Here is a 15,068-nt window from a genome sequence, read left to right as displayed (position 1 = left end):
ATCCCAAAGACTCCTGTCAGTCCCCAAACTAATCCCACTGCCCCAATTCAGTCCTCAATCTAATCCAACAGACCTGTGCCAGCCCCCAAAATAATCCCACTGCCTCCTATCTGTCCCCAAACTAATCCCACTGCCTCCTGTCAGTCCCAAACTAATTCCACTGACTCCAGTCAGTCCCCAAACTAATCCCTCTGCCTCCTGTCAGTCCCCAAACTAATCACACTGCCCCAATTCAGTCCTCAATCTAATCCAACAGACCTGTGCCAGACCGCAAAATAATCCCACTGCCTCCTATCAGTCCCCAAACTAATCCCACTGCCTCCTGTCAGTCCCCAAACTAATCCCACTGGCTCCTGTCAGTCCCCAAACTAATCCCACTACCTTGTGTCAGTCCCCAAACTAATTCCACTGCCCCGTGTCAGTCCTGAATCTAATCTCACAGCCCCGTGTCAATCCTCAATCTAATCCCACTGCGTCGTGTTAGTCCCAGAACTAATTCAACTGCCCCGTGTCAGTCCCCAAACTAATCCCACTGCCTCCTGTCAGTCCTCAATCTAATCCCACTGCCTCCTGTCAGTCCCCAAACTAATCCCACTGCCTCATGTAAGTCCCGTAACTGATCCCACTGTCTCCTGTCAGTCCCCAAACTAATCCCTCTGCCTCCTGTCAGTCCCCAAACTAATCCCACTGCCTCCTGTCAGTCCCCAGACTAATCACACTGCCCCAAATCAGACCCCAATCTAATCCCACTGCCCTGTGCCAGACCCCAAACTAATCCCACTGCCTCCTGTCAGTTCCAAACTAATCCCACTGCCTCCTGTCAGTCCCCAAACTGATCCCACTGCCTCCTGTCAGTCCCCAAACTAATCCCACTGCCTCCTGTCAGTCCCCAAACTAATCCCACTGCCCCAATTCAGTCCTCAATCTAATCCAACAGCCCTGTGCCAGCCCCCAAAATAATCCCACTGCCTCCTATCAGTCCCCAAACTAATCCCACTGTCTCCTGTCAGTCCCCAAACTAATCCCACTGCCTCCTGTCAGTCCCCAAACTAATTCTACTGCCCTGTGTCAGTCCCCAAACTAATCCCACTGCCCCGTGTCAGTCCCCAAACTAATCCCACTGCCCCGTGTCAGTCCTCAATCTAATCCCACTGCGTCGTGTTAGTCCCAGAACTAATTCAACAGCCCCGTGTCAGTCCCCAAACTAATCCCACTGCCTCCTGTCAGTCCCCAAACTAATCCCACTGCCTCCAGTCAGTCCCCAAACTAATTCCACTGACTCCAGTCAGTCCCCAAACTAATCCCTCTGCCTCCTGTCAGTCTCCAAACTAATCCCAAAGACTCCTGTCAGTCCCCAAACTAATCCCACTGCCCCAATTCAGTCCTCAATCTAATCCAACAGACCTGTGCCAGCCCCCAAAATAATCCCACTGCCTCCTCTCTGTCCCCAAACTAATCCCACTGGCTCTTGTGAGTCCCCAAACTAATCCCACTGCCTTGTGTCAGTCCCCAAACTAATCCCTCTGCCTCCTGTCAGTCCCCAAACTAATCACACTGCCCCAATTCAGTCCTCAATCTAATCCAACAGACCTGTGCCAGACCGCAAAATAATCCCACTGCCTCCTATCAGTCCCCAAACTAATCCCACTGTCTCCTGTCAGTCCGCTTACTAATCCCACTGGCTCCTGTCAGTCCCCAAACTAATCCCACTACCTTGTGTCAGTCCCCAAACTAATTCCACTGCCCCGTGTCAGTCCTGAATCTAATCTCACAGCCCCGTGTCAATCCTCAATCTAATCCCACTGCGTCGTGTTAGTCCCAGAACTAATTCAACTGCCCCGTGTCAGTCCCCAAACTAATCCCACTGCCTCCTGTCAGTCCTCAATCTAATTCCACTGCCTCCTGTCAGTCCCCAAACTAATCCCACTGCCTCATGTAATTCCCGTAACTGATCCCACTGTCTCCTGTCAGTCCCCAAACTAATCCCTCTGCCTCCTGTCAGTCCCCAAACTAATCCCACTGCCTCCTGTCAGTCCCCAGACTAATCACACTGCCCCAAATCAGACCCCAATCTAATCCCACTGCCCTGTGCCAGACCCCAAAATAATCCCACTGCCTCCTGTCAGTTCCAAACTAATCCCACTGCCTTCTGTCAGCCCCCAAACTAATCCCACTGCCTCCTGTCAGTCTCCAAACTAATCCCAAAGACTCCTGTCAGTCTCCAAACTAATCCCACTGCCCCAATTCAGTCCTCAATCTAATCCAACAGCCCTGTGCCAGCCCCCAAAATAATCCCACTGCCTCCTATCAGTCCCCAAACTAATCCCACTGCCTCCTGTCAGTCCCCAAACTAATCCCACTGCCTCCTGTCAGTCCCCAAACTAATCCCACTGCCTCCTGTCAGTCCCCAAACTAATTCCACTGCCCCGTGTCAGTCCTGAATATAATCTCACAGCCCCGTGTCAGTCCTCAATCTAATCCCACTGCGTCGTGTTAGTCCCAGAACTAATTCAACAGCCCCGTGTCAGTCCCCAAACTAATCCCACTGACTCCTGTCAGTCCCCAAACTAATCCCACTGCCTCCTGTCAGTCCCCAAACTAATCCCACTGCCTCCTGTCAGTCCCCAAACTAATCCCACTGCCTCCTGTCAGTCCCCAAACTAAACCCACTGCCTCCTGTCAGTCCCCAAACTAAACCCACTGCCTCCTGTCAGTCCCCAAACTAATCCCACTGCCTCCTGTCAGTCCTCAATCTAATTCCACTGCCTCCTGTCAGTCCCCAAACTAATCCCACTGCCTCCTGTCAGTCCCCAAACTAATCCCACTGCCTCCTGTCAGTCCCCAAACTAATCCCACTGCCCCAAATCTGTCCTCAATCTAATCCCACTGCCCTGTTGCAGTCCCCAAACTAATCCCACTGCCTCCTGTCAGTCCCCAAACTAATCCCACTACCTTGTGTCAGTCCCCAAACTAATTCCACTGCCCCGTGTCAGTCCTGAATCTAATCTCACAGCCCCGTGTCACTCCTCAATATAAACCCACTGCGTCGTGTTAGTCCCAGAACTAATTCCACTGCCCCGTGTCAGTCCCCAAACTAATCCCACTGCCTCCTGTCAGTCCTCAATCTAATTCCACTGCCTCCTGTCAGTCCCCAAACTAATCCCACTGCCTCATGTAATTCCCGTAACTGATCCCACTGTCTCCTGTCAGTCCCCAAACTAATCCCTCTGCCTCCTGTCAGTCCCCAAACTAATCCCACTGCCTCCTGTCAGTCCCCAGACTAATCACACTGCCCCAAATCAGACCCCAATCTAATCCCACTGCCCTGTGCCAGACCCCAAAATAATCCCACTGCCTCCTGTCAGTTCCAAACTAATCCCACTGCCTTCTGTCAGCCCCCAAACTAATCCCACTGCCTCCTGTCAGTCTCCAAACTAATCCCAAAGACTCCTGTCAGTCTCCAAACTAATCCCACTGCCCCAATTCAGTCCTCAATCTAATCCAACAGCCCTGTGCCAGCCCCCAAAATAATCCCACTGCCTCCTATCAGTCCCCAAACTAATCCCACTGTCTCCTGTCAGTCCCCAAATTAATCCCACTGGCTCTTGTGAGTCCTCAAACTAATCCCACAACCTTGTGTCAGTCCCCAAACTAATTCCACTGCCCCGTGTCAGTCCTGAATCTAATCTCACAGCCCCGTGTCAGTCCTCAATCTAATCCCACTGCGTCGTGTTAGTCCCAGAACTAATTCAACTGCCCCGTGTCAGTCCCCAAACTAATCCCACTGCCTCCTGTCAGTCCCCAAACTAATCCCACTGCCTCCAGTCAGTCCCCAAACTAATCCCACTGCCTCCTGTCAGTCCCCAAACTAAACCCACTCCCTCCTGTCAGTCCCCAAACTAATCCCTCTGCCTCCTGTCAGTCCCCAAACTAATCCCACTGCCTCCTGTCACACCTCAATCTAATTCCACTGCCTCCTGTCAGTCCCCAAATAATCCCACTGCATCCTGTCATTCCCGTAACTGAACCCACTGTCTCCTGTCAGTCCCCTAACTAATCCCACTGCCCGAAATCAGTCCTCAATCTAATCCCACTGCCCTGTGCCAGACCCCAAACTAATCCCACTGGCTCCTGTCAGTCCTCAAACTAATCCTACTGCCTCCTGTCAGTCCTCAAACTAAACCCTCTGCCTCCTGTCAGTTCCAAACTAATCCCACTGCCTTCTGTCAGTCCCCAAACTAATCCCACTGGCTCCTGTCAGTCCTCAAACTAATCCCACTGCCTCCTGTCAGTCCCCAAACTAATCCCACTGCCTCCTGTCAGTCCCCAAACTAATTCCACTGACTCCAGTCAGTCCCCAAACTAATCCCTCTGCCTCCTGTCAGTCTCCAAACTAATCCCAAAGACTCCTGTCAGTCCCCAAACTAATCCCACTGCCCCAATTCAGTCCTCAATCTAATCCAACAGCCCTGTGCCAGCCCCCAAAATAATCCCACTGCCTCCTATCTGTCCCCAAACTAATCCCACTGCCTCCTGTCAGTCCCAAACTAATTCCACTGACTCCAGTCAGTCCCCAAACTAATCCCTCTGCCTCCTGTCAGTCCCCAAACTAATCACACTGCCCCAATTCAGTCCTCAATCTAATCCAACAGACCTGTGCCAGACCGCAAAATAATCCCACTGCCTCCTATCAGCCCCCAAACTAATCCCACTGCCTCCTGTCAGTCCCCAAACTAATCCCACTGGCTCCTGTCAGTCCTCAAACTAATCCCACTACCTTGTGTCAGTCCCCAAACTAATTCTACTGCCCCGTGTCAGTCCTGAATCTAATCTCACAGCCCCGTGTCAATCCTCAATCTAATCCCACTGCGTCGTGTTAGTCCCAGAACTAATTCAACTGCCCCGTGTCAGTCCCCAAACTAATCCCACTGCCTCCTGTCAGTCCTCAATCTAATTCCACTGCCTCCTGTCAGTCCCCAAACTAATCCCACTGCCTCATGTCATTCCCGTAACTGATCCCACTGTCTCCTGTCAGTCCCCAAACTAATCCCTCTGCCTCCTGTCAGTCCCCAAACTAATCCCACTGCCTCCTGTCAGTCCCCAGACTAATCACACTGCCCCAAATCAGACCCCAATCTAATCCCACTGCCCTGTGCCAGACCCCAAACTAATCCCACTGCCTCCTGTCAGTTCCAAACTAATCCCACTGCCTTCTGTCAGCCCCCAAACTAATCCCACTGCCTCCTGTCAGTCCCGAACGAATTCCACTGCCCCGTGTCAGTTCCCAAACTAATCCCACTGCCTCCTTTCAGTCCTCAATCTAATTCCACTGCCTCCAGTCAGTCCCCAAACTAATCCCACTGCCTCCTGTCAGTCCCCAAACTAATCCCACTGCCTCCTGTCAGTCCCCAAACTAATCCCACTTTACCCTGTCAGTCTCCAACCTGATTCAACTGTCTCCGGTCAGTCCCGAAACTGATCCCACAGCCTCCTGTCAGTCCTCAATCTAATCCCACTGCCTCCTGTCAGTCCCCAAACTAATCCCACTGCCTCCTGTCAGTCCCCAAACTAATCCCACTGTCTCCTGTCAGTCCCCAAACTAATCCCTCTGCCTCCTGTCAGTCCCCAAACTAATCCCACTGCCTCCTGTCAGTCCGCAAACTAATCCCACTGCCTCCTGTCATTCCCGTAACTAATCACACTGTCTCCTGTCAGTCCCCAAACTAATCCCACTGCCTTCTGTCAGTCCCCAAACTAATCCCACTGCCTCCTGTCAGTCCCCAAACTAATCCCACTGCCTCCTGTCAGTCCCGTAACTAATCCCACTGTCTCCTGTCAGTCCCCAAACTAATCCCACTGCCTCCTGTCAGTCCCCAAACTAAACCCACTCCCTCCTGTCAGTCCCCAAACTAATCCCTCTGCCTCCTGTCAGTCCTGAAACTAATCCCACTGCCTCCAGTCAGTCCCCAAACTAATCCCACTGTCCCATGTCATTCCACAATCTAATCCAACTGCCCTGTGCCAGACACCAAACTAATCCAACTGCCTCCTGTCAGACCCCAAGCTAATCCCATTGCATCCTGTCAGTCCCCAAACTAATCCCACTGCCCCAAATCAGTCCTCAATCTAATCCCACTGCCTCCTGTCAGTCACCAAACTAATCCCAATGCCTCCTGCCAGTCCCCAAACTAATCCCACTGCCTCCTGTCAGTCCCCAAACTAATCCCACTGCCTCCTGTCAGTCCCCAAACTAATCCCACTGCCTCCTGTCAGTCCCCAAACTAATCCCACTGCCCTCTGCAGTCCCCAAACTAATCCCACTGCCTCCTGTCAGTCCCAAACTAATCCCACTGCCTCCTGTCAGTCCCAAACTAAACCCACTGTCCCCTGTCAGTCCCCAAACTAATCCATCTGCCTCCTGTCAGTCACCAAACTAATCCCACTGCGTCCTGTCAGTCCCGAAATTAATCCCACTGCCTCCTTTCAGTCCCCAAATTAATCCCACTGTCCCATGTCATTCCGCAATCTAATCCAACTGCTCTGTGCCGAACACCAAACTAATCCAACTGCCTCCTGTCAGACCCCAAGCTAATCCCATTGCATCCTGTCGGTCCCCAAACTAATCCCACTGCCCCAAATCAGTCCTCAATCTAATCCCACTGCCCTCTGCCAGACCCCAAACTAATCCCACTGCCTCCTGTCAGTTCCAAACTAATCCCACTGCCTCCTGTCAGTCCCCAAACTAATCCCACTGCCTCCTGTCAGTCCCAAACTAATTCCACTGCCCAGTGCCAGTCCCCAAACTAATCCCTCTGCCTCCTGTCAGTCTCCAAACTAATCCCAAAGACTCCTGTCAGTCCCCAAACTAATCCCACTGCCCCAATTCAGTCCTCAATCTAATCCAACAGCCCTGTGCCAGCCCCCAAAATAATCCCACTGCCTCCTATCAGTCCCCAAACTAATCCCACTGTCTCCTGTCAGTTCCCAAATTAATCCCACTGGCTCCTGTCAGTCCTCAAACTAATCCCACTACCTTGTGTCAGTCCCCAAACTAATTCCACTGCCCCGTGTCAGTCCTGAATCTAATCTCACAGCCCCGTGTCAGTCCTCAATCTAATCCCACTGCGTCGTGTTAGTCCCAGAACTAATTCAACTGCCCCGTGTCAGTCCCCAAACTAATCCCACTGCCTCCTGTCAGTCCCCAAACTAATCCCACTGCCTCCAGTCAGTCCCCAAACTAATCCCACTGCCTCCTGTCAGTCCCCAAACTAAACCCACTGCCTCCTGTCAGTCCCCAAACTAAACCCACTGCCTCCTGTCAGTCCCCAAACTAATCCCACTGCCTCCTGTCAGTCCCAAAATAATCCCACTGCCTCCTGTCATTCCCGTAACTGATCCCACTGTCTCCTGTCAGTCCCCAAACTAATCCCTCTGCCTCCTGTCAGTCCCCAAACTAATCCCACTGCCTCCTGTCAGTCCCGAAAATAATCCCACTGTCCCATGTCATTCCGCAATCTAATTCAACGGCCTCCTGTCAGACCCCAAACTAATCCCATTGCATCCTGTCAGTCCCCAAACTCATCCCACTGCCCGAAATCAGTCCTCAATCTAATCCCACTGCCCTGTGCCAGACCCCAAACTAATCCCACTGCCTCCTGTCAGTTCCAAACTAATCCCACTGCCTTCTGTCAGACCCCAAACTAATCCCACTGCCTCCTGTCAGTCCCAAACTAATTCCACTGACTCCAGTCAGTCCCTAAACTAATCCCTCTGCCTCCTGTCAGTCTCCAAACTAATCCCACTGACTCCTGTCAGTCCCCAAACTAATCACACTGCCCCAATTCAGTCCTCAATCTAATCCAACAGACCTGTGCCAGACCGCAAAATAATCCCACTGCCTCCTATCAGTCCCCAAACTAATCCCACTGTCTCCTGTCAGTCCCCAAACTAATCCCACTGGCTCCTGTCAGTCCTCAAACTAATCCCACTGCCTCCTGTCAGTCCCCAAACTAATCCCACTGCCTCCTGTCAGTCCCAAACTAATTCCACTGACTCCAGTCAGTCCCCAAACTAATCCCTCTGCCTCCTGTCAGTCTCCAAACTAATCCCAAAGACTCCTGTCAGTCCCCAAACTAATCCCACTGCCCCAATTCAGTCCTCAATCTAATCCAACAGCCCTGTGCCAGCCCCCAAAATAATCCCACTGCCTCCTATCTGTCCCCAAACTAATCCCACTGCCTCCTGTCAGTCCCAAACTAATTCCACTGACTCCAGTCAGTCCCCAAACTAATCCCTCTGCCTCCTGTCAGTCCCCAAACTAATCACACTGCCCCAATTCAGTCCTCAATCTAATCCAACAGACCTGTGCCAGACCGCAAAATAATCCCACTGCCTCCTATCAGTCCACAAACTAATCCCACTGTCTCCTGTCAGTCCCCTTACTAATCCCACTGGCTCCTGTCAGTCCCCAAACTAATCCCACTACCTTGTGTCAGACCCCAAACTAATTCCACTGCCCCGTGTCAGTCCTGAATCTAATCTCACAGCCCCGTGTCAATCCTCAATCTAATCCCACTGCGTCGTGTTAGTCCCAGAACTAATTCAACTGCCCCGTGTCAGTCCCCAAACTAATCCCACTGCCTCCTGTCAGTCCTCAATCTAATTCCACTGCCTCCTGTCAGTCCCCAAACTAATCCCACTGCCTCATGTAATTCCCGTAACTGATCCCACTGTCTCCTGTCAGTCCCCAAACTAATCCCTCTGCCTCCTGTCAGTCCCCAAACTAATCCCACTGCCCCTAATCAGACCCCAATCTAATCCCACTGCCCTGTGCCAGACCCCAAACTAATCCCACTGCCTCCTGTCAGTTCCAAACTAATCCCACTGCCTTCTGTCAGCCCCCAAACTAATCCCACTGCCTCCTGTCAGTCCCGAACGAATTCCACTGCCCCGTGTCAGTTCCCAAACTAATCCCACTGCCTCCTTTCAGTCCTCAATCTAATTCCACTGCCTCCAGTCAGTCCCCAAACTAATCCCATTGCCTCCTGTCAGTCCCCAACCTAATCACACAGCCTCCTGTCAGTCCCCAAACTAATCCCACTTTACCCTGTCAGTCTCCAACCTGATTCAACTGTCTCCGGTCAGTCCAGAAACTGATCCCACAGCCTCCTGTCAGTCCTCAATCTAATTCCACTGCCTCCTGTCAGTCCGCAAACTAATCCCACTGCCTCCTGTCATTCCCGTAACTAATCCCACTGTCTCCTGTCAGTCCCCAAACTAATCCCTCTGCCTCCTGTCAGTCCCCAAACTAATCCCACTGCCTCCTGTCAGTCCCAAAACTAATCCCACTGCCTCCTGTCAATCCCAAAACTAATCCCACTGCCTCCTGTCAGTCCCCAAATTAATCCCACTGTCCCATGTCATTCCGCGATCTAATCCAAAAGCCCTGTGCCAGACACCAAACTAATCCAACTACCTCCTGTCAAACCCCAAGCTAATCCCATTGCATCCTGTCAGTCCCCAAACTAATCCCACTGCCCCAAATCAGTCCTCAATCTAATCCCACTGCCTCCTGTCAGTCACCAATCTAATCCCACTGCCTCCTGCCAGTCCCCAAACTAATCCCACTGCCTCCTGTCAGTCCCCAAACTAATCCCACTGCATCCTGTCAGTCCCCAAATTAATCCCACTGCCTCCTGTCAGTCCCCAAACTAATCCCACTGCCTCCTGTCAGTCCCCAAACTATTCCCACTACCTCCAGTCAGTCCCCAAACTAATCCCACTGCCCTCTGCAGTCCCCAAACTAATCCCACTGCCTCCTGTCAGTCCCAAACTAATCCCACTGCCTCCTGTCAGTCCCAAACTAATCCCACTGCCTCCTGTCAGTCACCAAACTAATCCCACTGCGTCCTGTCAGTCCCGAAATTAATCCCACTGCCTCCTGTCAATCCCAAAACCAATCCCACTGCCTCCTTTCAGTCCCCAAATTAATCCCACTGTCCCATGTCATTCCGCAATCTAATCCAACTGCTCTGTGCCAGACACCAAACTAATCCAACTGCCTCCTGTCAGACCCCAAGCTAATCCCATTGCATCCTGTCAGTCCCCAAACTGATCCCACTGCCCCAAATCAGTCCTCAATCTAATCCCACTGCCCTCTGCCAGACCCCAAACTAATCCCACTGCCTCCTGTCAGTTCCAAACTAATCCCACTGCCTCCTGTCAGTCCCCAAACTAATCCCACTGCCTCCTGTCAGTCCCAAACCAATTCCACTGACTCCAGTCAGTCCCCAAACTAATCCCTCTGCCTCCTGTCAGTCTCCAAACTAATCCCAAAGACTCCTGTCAGTCCCCAAACTAATCCCACTGCCCCAATTCAGTCCTCAATCTAATCCAACAGCCCTGTGCCAGCACCCAAAATAATTCCACTGCCTCCTATCAGTCCCTAAACTAATCCCACTGTCTCCTGTCAGTCCCCAAATTAATCCCACTGGCTCCTGTCAGTCCTCAAACTAATCCCACTACCTTGTGTCAGTCCCCAAACTAATTCCACTGCCCCGTGTCAGTCCTGAATCTAATCTCACAGCCCCGTGTCAGTCCTCAATCTAATCCCACTGCGTCGTGTTAGTCCCAGAACTAATTCAACTGCCCCGTGTCAGTCCCCAAACTAATCCCACTGCCTCCTGTCAGTCCCCAAACTAATCCCACTGCCTCCAGTCAGTCCCCAAACTAATCCCACTGCCTCCTGTCAGTCCCCAAACTAAACCCACTGCCTCCTGTCAGTCCCCAAACTAAACCCACTGCCTCCTGTCAATCCCCAAACTAATCCCACTGCCTCCTGTCAGTCCAAAAATAATCCCACTGCCTCCTGTCATTCCCGTAACTGAACCCACTGTCTCCTGTCAGTCCCCAAACTAATCCCTCTGCCTCCTGTCAGTCCCCAAACTAATCCCACTGCCTCCTGTCAGTCCCCAAACTAATCCCACTGTCCCATGTCATTCCGCAATCTAATCCAACTGCCCTGTGCCAGACACCAAGTTAATCCAACTGCCTCCTGTCAGACCCCAAGCTAATCCCATTGCATCCTGTCAGTCCCCAAACTAATCCCACTGCCCGAAATCAGTCCTCAATCTAATCCCACTGCCCTGTGCCAGACCCCAAACTAATCCCACTGCCTCCTGTCAGTTCCAAACTAATCCCACTGCCTTCTGTCAGGCCCCAAACTAATCCCTCTGCCTCCTGTCAGTCCCAAAATAATTCCACTGACTCCAGTCAGTCCCTAAACTAATCCCTCTGCCTCCTGTCAGTCTCCAAACTAATCCCACTGACTCCTGTCAGTCCCCAAACTAATCACACTGCCCCAATTCAGTCCTCAATCTAATCCAACAGACCTGTGCCAGACCGCAAAATAATCCCACTGCCTCCTATCAGTCCCCAAACTAATCCCACTGTCTCCTGTCAGTCCCCAAACTAATCCCACTGCCTCCTGTCAGTCCCCAAACTAATCCCACTGCCTCCTGTCAGTCCCAAACTAATTCCACTGACTCCAGACAGTCCCCAAACTAATCCCTCTGCCATCTGTCAGTCTCCAAACTAATCCCAAAGACTCCTGTCAGTCCCCAAACTAATCCCACTGCCCCAAATCAGTCCTCAATCTAATCCAATAGCCCTGTGCCAGCCCCCAAAATAATCCCACTGCCTCCTATCTGTCCCCAAACTAATCCCACTGCCTCCTGTCAGTCCCAAACTAATTCCAGTCACTCCAGTCAGTCCCCAAACTAATCCCTCTGCCTCCTGTCAGTCCCCAAACTAATCACACTGCCCCAATTCAGTCCTCAATCTAATCCAACTGACCTGTGCCAGACCGCAAAATAATCCCACTGCCTCCTATCAGCCCCCAAACTAATCCCACTGCCTCCTGTCAGTCCCCAAACTAATCCCACTACCTTGTGTCAGTCCCCAAACTAATTCTACTGCCCCGTGTCAGTCCTGAATCTAATCTCACAGCCCCGTGTCAATCCTCAATCTAATCCCACTGTGTCGTGTTAGTCCCAGAACTAATTCAACTGCCCCGTGTCAGTCCCCAAACTGATCCCACTGCCTCCTGTCAGTCCTCAATCTAATCCCACTGCCTCCTGTCAGTCCCCAAACTAATCCCACTGCCTCCAGTCAGTCCCCAAACTAAACCCACTGCCTCCTGTCAGTCCCCAAACTAAACCCACTGCCTCCTGTCAGTCCCCAAACTAAACCCACTGCCTCCTGTCAATCCCCAAACTATTCCCACTGCCTCCTGTCAGTCCAAAAATAATCCCACTGCCTCCTGTCATTCCCGTAACTGAACCCACTGTCTCCTGTCAGTCCCCAAACTAATCCCTCTGCCTCCTGTCAGTCCCCAAACTAATCCCACTGCCTCCTGTCAGTCCCGAAACTAATCCCACTGTCCCATGTCATTCCGCAATCTAATCCAACTGCCCTGTGCCAGACACCAAGTTAATCCAACTGCCTCCTGTCAGACCCCAAGCTAATCCCATTGCATCCTGTCAGTCCCCAAACTAATCACACTGCCCGAAATCAGTCCTCAATCTAATCCCACTGCCCTGTGCCAGACCCCAAACTAATCCCACTGCCTCCTGTCAGTTCCAAACTAATCCCACTGCCTTCTGTCAGGCCCCAAACTAATCCCTCTGCCTCCTGTCAGTCCCAAAATAATTCCACTGACTCCAGTCAGTCCCTAAACTAATCCCTCTGCCTCCTGTCAGTCTCCAAACTAATCCCACTGACTCCTGTCAGTCCCCAAACTAATCACACTGCCCCAATTCAGTCCTCAATCTAATCCAACAGACCTGTGCCAGACCGCAAAATAATCCCACTGCCTCCTATCTGTCCCCAAACTAATCCCACTGCCTCCTGTCAGTCCCAAACTAATTCCAGTCACTCCAGTCAGTCCCCAAACTAATCCCTCTGCCTCCTGTCAGTCCCCAAACTAATCACACTGCCCCAATTCAGTCCTCAATCTAATCCAACTGACCTGTGCCAGACCGCAAAATAATCCCACTGCCTCCTATCAGCCCCCAAACTAATCCCACTGCCTCCTGTCAGTCCCCAAACTAATCCCACTACCTTGTGTCAGTCCCCAAACTAATTCTACTGCCCCGTGTCAGTCCTGAATCTAATCTCACAGCCCCGTGTCAATCCTCAATCTAATCCCACTGTGTCGTGTTAGTCCCAGAACTAATTCAACTGCCCCGTGTCAGTCCCCAAACTGATCCCACTGCCTCCTGTCAGTCCTCAATCTAATCCCACTGCCTCCTGTCAGTCCCCAAACTAATCCCACTGCCTCATGTCATTCCCGTAACTGATCCCACTGTCTCCTGTCAGTCCCCAAACTAATCCCTCTGCCTCCTGTCAGTCCCCAAACTAATCCCACTACCTTCTGTCAGTCCCCAGACTAATCACACTGCCCCAAATCAGACACCAATCTAATCCCACTGCCCTGTGCCAGACCCCAAACTAATCCCTTACCTCCTGTCAGTTCCAAACTAATCCCATTGCCTCCTGTCAGTCCCCAAACTAATCCCACTGCCTCCTGACATTCCCGTAACTAATCCCACTGTCTCCTGTCAGTCCCCAAAGTAATCCCTCTGCCTCCTGTCAGTCCCCAAACTAATCCCACTGCCTCCTGTCAGTCCCTAAACTAATCCCACTGTCCCATGTCATTCCGCAATCTAATCCAACGGCCCTGTGCCAGACACCAAACTAATCCAACTGCCTCCTGTCAGACCCCAAGCTAATCCCATTGCATCCTGTCAGTCCCCAGACTAATCCCACTGCCCCAAATCAGTCCCCAATCTAATCCCACTGCCCTGTGCCAGACCACAAACTAATCCCACTGCCTCCTGTCAGTTCCAAACTAATCCCACTGCCTTCTGTCAGTCCCCAAACTAATCCCACTGCCTCCTGTCAATCCCGAACGAATTCCACTGCCCCGTGTCAGTTCCCAAACTAATCCCACTGCCTCGTTTCAGTCCTCCATCTAATTCCACTGCCTCCACTCAGTCCCCAAACTAATCCATTGGCTCCTGTCAGTCCCCAAACTAATCCCACTGCCTCCTGGCAGTCCCCAAACTAATCCAACTGCCTCCTGTCAGTCCCCAATCTACTACCACTGCCCTATATCAGCCCCAAACTAATCCCACTGCCTCCTGTCAGTCCCAAAACTAATCCCACTGCCTCCTGTCAGTCCCCAAACTAATCCCACTGCCCCATGTCAGTCCTCTACCTAACCCACTGCCCCGTGTCAGTCCCCAAACTAATCCCACTGCCTCCTGTCAGTCCCCGAACTAATTCAACTGCCCAGTGTCAGTCCCCAAACTCATCCCACTGTCTCCTGTCAGTCCCCAAACCAATCCCACTGCCTCCTGTCAGTCCCCAAACTAATCCCACAGCCTCCTGTCAGTCCCCAAGCTTATCCCACTGCCTCCTGTCAGTCCCCAAACTAATTCCACTGCCTCCTGTCAGTCCCCAAACTAATCCCACTGCCTCCTGTCAGTCCCCAAACTAATCCCACAGGCCCAAATCAGTCCTCAATCTAATCCCACTGCCTCCTGTCAGTCCTCAATCTAATCCCACTGCCTCCTGTCAGTCCCAAACTAATCCCACTGTCTCCTCAGTCCCCAAACTAATCCCACTCCCTCCTGTCAGTCCCAAACTAATCCCACTGCCTCCTGTCAGTCCTCAATCTAATTCCACTGCCTCCTATCAGTCCCCAAACTAATCCCTCTGCCTCCTGTCACTCCCCAAACTAATCCCTCTGCCTCCTTTCACTCCCCAAATTAATCCCTCTGCCTCCCGCCAGTAACCAAACTAATCCCACTGCCTCCTGTCAGTCCCCAAACTAATCCCACTGCCTCCTGTCAGTCCCCAAACTAATCCCACTGCCCCAAATCTGTCCTTAATCTAATCCCACTGCCATTTGCAGTCCCCAAACTAATCCCACTGCCTCCTGTCAGTCACCAAACTAATCCCTCTTCCCCAAATCAGTCCTCAATCTAATCCCACTGTCCTGTGCC

The sequence above is a fragment of the Mobula hypostoma genome, chromosome 11 (genome assembly GCF_963921235.1).
Source record: "Mobula hypostoma chromosome 11, sMobHyp1.1, whole genome shotgun sequence".
In the NCBI taxonomy this organism is placed as follows: Eukaryota; Metazoa; Chordata; class Chondrichthyes; order Myliobatiformes; family Myliobatidae; genus Mobula; species Mobula hypostoma.
This window is presented reverse-complemented; position numbering follows the sequence as displayed.